Source organism: Balaenoptera musculus, chromosome 19, assembly GCF_009873245.2.
Source record: "Balaenoptera musculus isolate JJ_BM4_2016_0621 chromosome 19, mBalMus1.pri.v3, whole genome shotgun sequence".
In the NCBI taxonomy this organism is placed as follows: Eukaryota; Metazoa; Chordata; class Mammalia; order Artiodactyla; family Balaenopteridae; genus Balaenoptera; species Balaenoptera musculus.
Genome location: NC_045803.1, coordinates 46,307,540 through 46,316,357, shown reverse-complemented (window position 1 = coordinate 46,316,357; position 8,818 = coordinate 46,307,540).

Here is an 8,818-nt window from a genome sequence, read left to right as displayed (position 1 = left end):
GACTATAGGGAGGCTGGTGAGCCTCCTTTTGTTTTCTTCATAGACAACAGCGGCACCGTCGACAGCATCTTCTTTGGCTGTTAGGAAGGCTGCATTTATTCAGCTGTAATCTGCCCTTTCCAATTTTATCTTGATTCTTTGATTTGACGAGGGTGTTGTAATGGGAAGTTTTGTGTTAAATTAGAGAACACATTTAAGTCTTCTGAGGGAGTAGTGGCTCCCTTTCTCCACTTCTCAGCTCCTGGTCCCTGCGGAGAGGATCCGTGGACCCTCCAGCTGGGCAGTGCTGTCCCCACAATGACGTCCCTTCTGAAGTTGGGGGTTTGCTCCCTGTGTTGCGCTTGGGGCAGGTCAGCTCTGGGAGGTGGCTCCTCCCGCACCCTCACAGGAGTGGGCGTTTCACATCCAATCACGGCCCAGGAGTGTTTCGGCAAGCGCCTGAGGCTCCCCCGGAGAGGGACAGGGAGAGCCGGTGGAGCTGCAGCCAGAAACGCTCCTGAAGTCAGCTGTCGTGGTGAGTCCCGCCTGCCTGTCTCAGTTCAGAGGCTCGAGATGGGGCGGTGGTGAAGGGTGGTCCGCGCTTCCCTCAGGTCCCGGCTCCTTCTTCCTTCCTGGGACCCAGGGGCTGGAGGGGCAGCAGGAGAGCTTGGAGGGGGCCGGGGGCGGGGCAGGGGCCCCCAGGGGGAAGCGTCCGCTCGCAGGCTCCGGGGTTCCCAGCGCAGAGGGTAGGAGACCCGCTGGGTCAGAGCCGCTGAGCCGGTAGGAGCCCCTGGACAGTGGCTCACGGGGGGGCTTTGACAAGCCCACTGTCTGCTGTGCCGCTAACGTAGTCGGTAGGACAGGTCTGGGTCAGGCACGAACTTGTTGGCTGAGGCCTCCTTTCCTGTCCTTATGCTGCGGGGACAGGGCCATCTGAGCAGATGGGTGTGGGTGAGCATTTGGGGAGCCCACTGAACGTTCAGGGGGTCTGATGAGTACTTGGGGAGCCCAGTGAGTATCTGGGGAGCCCGCTGAGTGTTTGGGGGAGACTGGTGAACATTTGGGGGGGCCAGTGAGTGTGCAGGAGGCCTGGTGAGCATTCGGGGAGACTGATGAGTGTTCGAGGGCCCGCAGAGTATTTTGGGGGCCTGGAGATTGTTTGGGGAGCCCACTGAGCACTTGGGGAGCCTGGTGAGCATTCAGGGGCCTAGTGAGCATTTGGGGGGCGCCTGGTGAGCATTTGGGGAGCCCGCTGAGCATTCCGGGGGGCCTGGTGAGCATTTGGGGAGCCCGGCAAGCATTTGGGGAGCCCGCTGAGCGTTCGGGGGGCCCAGCTGAGGAGGAGGATGGGAACTCCAGTGGGTTTGCCAGCAGTGTGCACGTCCATCCGTTCCTTTACCTGAGAACTATTTCCTGAGTGTCTACTCTGTGCCAGTCACCACCTGCAGGTGAGCGTGGGCACAGAAGGAGCCTTGCTGCCACAGTCACAGGTTGGCGGCTCAGATTTCTCACCTGGTCACCCAGGAGGGTCAGCGGGACTGGGGCCTTAGCTCATCTTGCACCCACTGCATTTTGTGCAAGTGTCTCCTTGTGCTCACCTGAGTCCCATGCTGACTGAGAAGGCAAAGGGTGGAGTGGATCCAGCTGAGGAAGTGCTGGGTGGGGAAGGCATCGGGGTGTGCGGGGGGCACCTGGCTTACTCCCAGGGGTGCTGTCCCAGGGCTCGAGGTTGGGGCTGCACCTGGGGAGCGGGGATCGCCTGGGCGGTTCTGGGATTGTGCTAGTGCTGAGCACACCTGAATCTGTACTTGGAAACCAGAGAGCTGGGGTCTGCAGTCGAGGGAGAGGGTGGGTAACTCACACCTGTGCACCTGGGAGGAGGTGAGTGCCTGGCAGGTGCAGGATTGGTTTCCACGGCGATGGGACGATTTTCCTCCCACCATGGACAAACCCATGACCTTCTCAGGCGGGGGCAAATGGGAGGATGAGGGACTTGTTACAAAGTGACCCAGATTCTGATGAAACTGGGGGATGTGGGACAGGAGGGGACATGACACTCAGTGCTCAGGTGACCTGAATTATGGGGAGAGGCCTGGGGACATGGGGACAGGAGTTGACAAGACACCCTCAGTGTCATGTGACTTGTGTTTGGGGAGAGGTCTCCTCTGTGATGGGGATGCAGACAAACACCTACAGGTGTCCCCACAGTGGTGACAGTCACACACACAGGTGCCCCATGGTGGTGACACAGGCACACTAACAGGTGGCCTACATGATGGGGGACATACATCCACAGGCGCCTCTACACCAACCATGCCTGGGCCCTGCAATAAGTGTTTTGCTGTTTGTCATCCTTGCAGTCCCTTGAGGTCTATAAAATAAAATCAAGTCTGGGTTAGAAAGGAGACTTTTATTTCAAAAGAATTATTGCGAGGAGGAAGGGGGACTATTACAAGGGGATGAGAGTGTACTAGTAGGGGGAGGGACTATTACAACAGAGGGGGGACCCTTACTGTAGAAGAAGGACTATATCTGTACAAGGGGCAATGTTAGTGTAGAGAGGTGACTAATATCATAGAGGGGGGAAGATGACAATAAATGGGGGCTCTGACAATGGGGGGATATTACTTTGGAGAGGGGACTCATACAGTAAAGGAGGACTACTGTAGTGGGGGGACTATTACTGTGGAGGGGGGAATGTTACAATGGGGGGCACTATGATAATGCAGGGAGCTGTTACAATAGAGGAGAGACTATGACAATACAGGGGGAACAATTATAATAAAGGGGACGATTACAATAGAGGGGACCACTACAATAGAGAGGGCCTATTACAATAGAGGCAGCACTATTTCTGTAGAGAGGGAACTCTTACCATAGAGGGGGGACTATTACAAAAGAGGCCGACTATTGCTGTTGAGAGGGAACTATTATAGTACAGGCGAGACTGTTACAATAGAGAGAGGTCTATCACTGTAGAGGGGGGACTGTTACTGTACAGAGGCGACTATTATAATAGAGGAGGACTATTACTGCAGAGGGGGGACTGTGATAATAGAGCAGCATTGTAACTGTAGAGGGGGGACTGTTACTAGAGAGTGGGGTCTATAACAACAGAGGAGCACTGTTACTGTAGAGGGGGGATATAACAATAGGGGAGGACTATTACTGTAGAGGGGGGATATAACAATAGGGGAGGACTATTACTGCAGAGGGGGGATACAACAATAGTGGAGGACTTGCTGCAGAGGGGGGACTATGATAATAGAGCAGCATTGTAGCTGTAGAGGGGGGACTGTTACTAGAGAGTGGGGTCTATAACAACAGAGGAGCACTGTTACTGTAGAGGGGGGATATAACAATAGGGGAGCACTGTTACTGTAGAGGGGGGATATAACAATAGGGGAGGACTATTGCTGTAGAGGGGGGGCTATGACTATAGAGATAATTCCTGACAAGGTCTGGAAGCATCTGGAGAGTTGGGGCAAAGGCGGTTTCTCTGTGGAGAGGAGTAAATATACACAAGTATGAAGGCCCAGGTGAGGGGTTGGCACGAAAGGTGGCCTGACGGCACGTGGATCAAGGGCCCCGACTCAGGAGGTGCCCTGAGTGGGGCTTCTGACCCGACGGCTGCAGTTCGGGCCGGGGAGGAGGGGGACGCGTGGGTCACCAGCCCTTGTTCTGACAGATCCTGGGAAGGAGCGGGTCAGCTCCTGGCAGATGAGCCCGGGGAGGGACTGGATCTGTGTGGCCTGATCAGGAAAAGGGGGGCTCCTGAGTCTCAGCAGAGTCTTTGTGGGGAAGGGTCTTTTCAGGAAGCCATTTCCCAGACACAGAGGGTGAAGGGATTTCTGGACCTTTAGGTCACCTTCAACATTGTCGAAAGGCAATGGGCTGTGACAGGAGGAAGGGGACATCCAGACCCTGGGCTGTGACAGGCGGAGGGACACTCAGACCTGGGCTGTGACAGGAGGGAGGGGACATTCCACAAACCATTTACTCTGGACCCAGCCTGAAACCATAGTGTGACGTGCATCACAGGTGGCGTCGGGGCAGACCCCCTGAGAAGCTGCAGAGACAGAAGCGTCTCAGCCTTCGTGCAGCTGAGTGGAGACCACCCACTCCACCCATGTTCCCAGGTAAACAAGCACTGTTGTCTTCATAATGGAGGCGGTGTTGTGTTGGAGCCAGGCCCCAATGGACTCAGGCCTCTCTTCCCAGGAGCAGGGAGACGGGGTTTCCTTCTCCATCACATTTCAGACACACGCCCAGGTCTGCAGGAAACATTCTGAGCTGTGGTAGTGTCAGAAGGTGTGTTCTGCCTGTAAAAGATGTGTACACGCTTCAAAGAGACAGAGAAGGAATTCCCATATTTTCTAAAGTAAATGTCCTACAAAAGGGGAAGAAGGGAGTCTTCCTTTATTCTCCAGGGAAATTAAGCCCCGTGGTTCGGATTTGGATTTGCTGTACACTGCCTACTGTGCGTCCCGGGTGGGCTGTGTAGGAACCGAGTTCCCCAGCCTGCTTTGCAAATGCATCTGCACTGTGGGTGGATGTTTTTTGTTCTGTCTCAGTGTAGATGAGGCCCCAGGAATTATTTCACTCGGTTGAGGATTCAAATTGCAAAGCAATATGCGAGTACTGTAGTGGAACAATTACCACCACCATCCCCACTTCTGGAACAGCTGCCACTAATATTAGTCACAGGCACATCGATCAGGTGTGTGTGCCTGAGGATGCAGAGCAGGTGGGCGGGCCTAGGGGAGGTACGCGGTAGGTACAGGGAAGGGGTGATCTTTCCATTTTCAAGTCCACGTTTTTGATGGATTTTCCTGGAGGAACACTGGATCCTATAAATAGAAATGTCTGTGCTTCTATGGTACAGGGGTAATCTTAAAAGGTAGGGGCTCTTGTGACTGTATCTGGGAGTGACATTTGTTCGTTTACTCAACATATTCATGTTTGGGGTCAAGGAGCGTGTGTGTGAGGGCCTGCAATGCAGGTGTCGGGTGAGCTCCCTGTTGGGAGTGACTCTGGAATTTCTCTCGGGGAGGGGCTGGGGTCCCTGTGGACGCCCTGCTGGGTTACCACCAGTTCCTTCCTTCCTTCATTCTTTTCTTCACTCAGGCATGAGTGAGGCTGAGGTCTACTGGGGTGACCCTTTCTCCTGTGGTGACAGTGCCCGGACACAGACGTCCTGAAGCAACGGCATCCTTGTCTGGTTCTCAAGTGAGGGTGTCGGCTTCACCACGGCCATAATCATGGACCTGCTGGTCGGACACAATGTTTTCCTCCTCTTCCATCTCGTAGGAGCTCTGCCCTCTGCCCTTGCTGACATCTGAATGTGCAAAGTGGCCGTGTTTATCCAATTTGGCAAGTTGTGGAATTGAGGTGAAAATCTGGAAAATCCATACCCCTGGACACCTAGGTTTTGGGTGTGAGTCCAGCCGATGTTTCAGGGTCTGAGTGCTGCCAGGGGGTGGTGACAGGGTCATGGGCAAGGACGTAGTGGCCAATGGTCAGGACCCTGCTCTCCAGGGAAAGAAGAGCCAGCATGGCTGCACAGTTTGTGATGTCAGATGGTGTGAAGGACAGTGGCACACAGATAACAGAGATGACGCTGTGCTGATGTCACGTGATAACAGCTAACACACAGTCCTGATTCTCAAGGGCTCCCCCAAAAGGTGCATATATGGGCACACACGTTCATTAGCTAAATTGATACCCAGGATGTAGCGAACAATTAACAAAAAATACTAGTGGACAGGACTTTGGTGTAAATTCCAGAGAGACCAGGGCTTCGCGGGATGCTTTTGTGGATTTTTGCCCGGCTCCTGTTCCCCCACCACTCGTGGTCCCCTAGTCGACACACGAGAGCAGTTCTGGTATTGCTTGGAATTTTCTTGTAATTAAGGAGTAAGACTACGAACTCCACGTGTGTAGAACCTCACTCCTTCCTCCACGACGTCAGCAGCCTCTGCTGAATTGCGTCCTGGGTTTCGGATGCAGAGTGTTCTCTCGGTCTTTACAATGCAACACCACAGGCACACACCTGCACATCCGGTCTGCATGAGTCACACTTCTCCCATCACTTTCTAAGTCTAGACCATCAACAAAACAATCACCCAAGGCTAGATGGTGGCATCTGCCGTTTCTGTGGTGTAGATATTCCCACGGTGGGCAGTTTCGAGTTTCCGATGTGATGTTCGTGAACGCGGAGCCGGGAAGAACCCCAGAGAGAGTTTCCACCACACACACTGTGGGTGGGAGAGGGTAAGAGTGAGCAGAGACGGTAGTAAATGCAGTACGATAACCAGTGAGGTCTACAGTAATGGTAGTGAGTTTTGAGAATTCGCTGCCTTTGTTCTGAATATAGTTTATTCAGTGTAAGGCTGTAAGTTAACTGCTAACGCTAGCTGTGGTTAACAGTGGCTGGCTGTAAGTTAACTGCTAACGCTAGCTGTGGTTAACAGTGGCTGGCTGTAAGTTAACTGCTAACGCTAGCTGTGGTTAACAGTGGCTGGCTGTAAGTTAACTGCTAACGCCAGCTGTGGTTAACAGTGGCTCACGCCATTCCTGAAGATTCCAACATGGCTTTCACGATGGGTGGCAGGCAGCCGGCTCCAGCGCCCTCTCCCCTTCCAGGTTCAGTGCCTGGAACCCAGATGTTAAACTGAGAAAAGGCAGACTAACAAGAGGGGAAAAAAAGATGGAATGTGTGGGAGTTTATAGAGCAGTATTCCTCAAGGAGTCAGTGAGAATTGGGGACTGAAATACCGTCATGGGCTGGACAGAGGGAAGGGGTTCGGGGTTGGGGCGTGGGGAGTAAGCCGTGGGAGGTCAGTCCAGAAAGCCCGGTGAACAAGAGTGTTAGTGGGGCTTGTGATGTAGATTCAAGTCGGTGCCTTTTTTACTGGTGAGAGTTGTTATGCGGCCTCCTCTTCCAGGTGTGGGAGAAGAAGAGGTCCCTACAGGTGGGCATTTCCTTTATAAATGTGAATTTCCTTTATGGAAGGAATGCTTGTGCCCTGTTCTCAGAGCGTTTCCTGAGTCTGCTGGTTCTCAGTGGCCTTCTATTCAGAATAATCCTTATGCCAAACATGCACATTTGGGTTGGTGAGTCCTGGTTCCTTTCATTTGAAACTCAGTGGTTTTCCCTTAAAAGCAAAATGGGGAAGTCCCAGGAGTCACCTGAGCCCCTCGGTCTGGGATCATTGCGACCTGGCCCAACTTGGATAGGATCCAGGAGGGCTTGGATTCCAGTCAGTACTCCAGTTGGCTGTGGAGGGGGCCCGCTGGGGTGCCTGGTTGGGAGGGGCGCAGACCCACCCCTGTTCTCCCGAGGACAGCAGAGGTGTGTCTCCCTACATTGAGGTTGACCACACTCCTAATTGGGGTCCCTATGATGCAGCCATCCCACACTACAGAGCCCTGAGTGTGGGGTTTTGGGGTCTGAGCCCTGGCCCTGATCCACCAGCATTTCTCTCTGTGGCTTGTAGGTGGCCGCCTTCTTGCTATGTCCTCACGTGGTCTTTCCTCTGAGCACCCCTGGTGTGTGTGTGTGTGTGTGTGTGTGTGTGTGTGTGTGTGTGTGTGTGTGTGTGTGTGTGTGTGTGTGTGTGTGTGTGTGTGTGTGTGTGTGTGTGTGTGTGTGTGTGTGTGTGTGTGTGTGTGCGCGCGTGCGCGCCACTATTCTCAATTTACTACTAAATCCTCCTTTGGTTTTTTATTTCATACAGACTTTTATATAAATTATTTTATGTTCCTGAGGTACAAAATATAGCCTATTTCTTCCCCTCCCAGAGGTTACAACTTGATCTAACGTTTTGATGTCTGATAATTTTGCTTACTATTGTTCTTTACCAAAGTTTCCTGAGGATGGCAATACTTAGGGCTGGTGAGGTTTATCAGAGTTTATCAATTACAGAATAGGTTCCTCTAGAGGAGTATGAATCACCGCCAAGTCTTTTGACTTTTAGGTTGATGCTGGTAGTATTCTAGCAAATCATTTTATTGTTATAATTATTTGAATTTATGGCTAAGCATAGTGGGATATCTAATCCCAGTTTAGATCTTAGCTGTCGTGTAATCAGAAATGTGAAAGTCACTTTCATAGCTTATTTTTGTTTTAGCTATGGCTTTTTACAGCTTAGCTAGGACTTCATTTTATTTTGGGGTAATCTTTAACACGCCTTTCACTGGATTTCTAGTAACATGGGTTAATCTTATGACCAAGGTGGCTGACACGAAATTTATCAACCCTAATTAGTTAAAAATTAAGCCAAAAACAAGAGTTTTTGAGTAAGTTATATTATCACTGCCATTTCCCATAAGGGTGTAGCTAAGTAAGTTGTTTTGAGCTACTTTTTAGTGTGCTTGATGCCTGCTCCTTTTAATCTTTTTTTGATTTAAAGGACATTCTCACTGGGATGCAGATACTTTCATGTGTAATTTTATTTGAAATTAATAGAAAGTGTAGGACCAAATCTATGGGTTTATGGAGTTAGTAAACTCAACTAGGTATTTACAGTGCCTTGCTTTAATTATTAAGCTTCATCATGAGGTTGAGTCGGATTCTGTATGTATCATATTTATGTAATTAATTGACAATGTGTTGTGTTAAAATATTGAAATAATTAATTTTTTTCTTGTGGAGATTATTAAAATGTAATTTTAATTTTGTTTGAGGTAAATGACAGATCGAGGGGGATGGCTGTCTATATAAGCCTTATATATGTATGTAATTCAATGGTATAGTTAAGAGGCAAGTTTGGAGTTGTTATACTTACTTTGGGTTGGTGAAGTGAGGGCAGTATGTTTGTTAGGTGAGTTAGTTGAA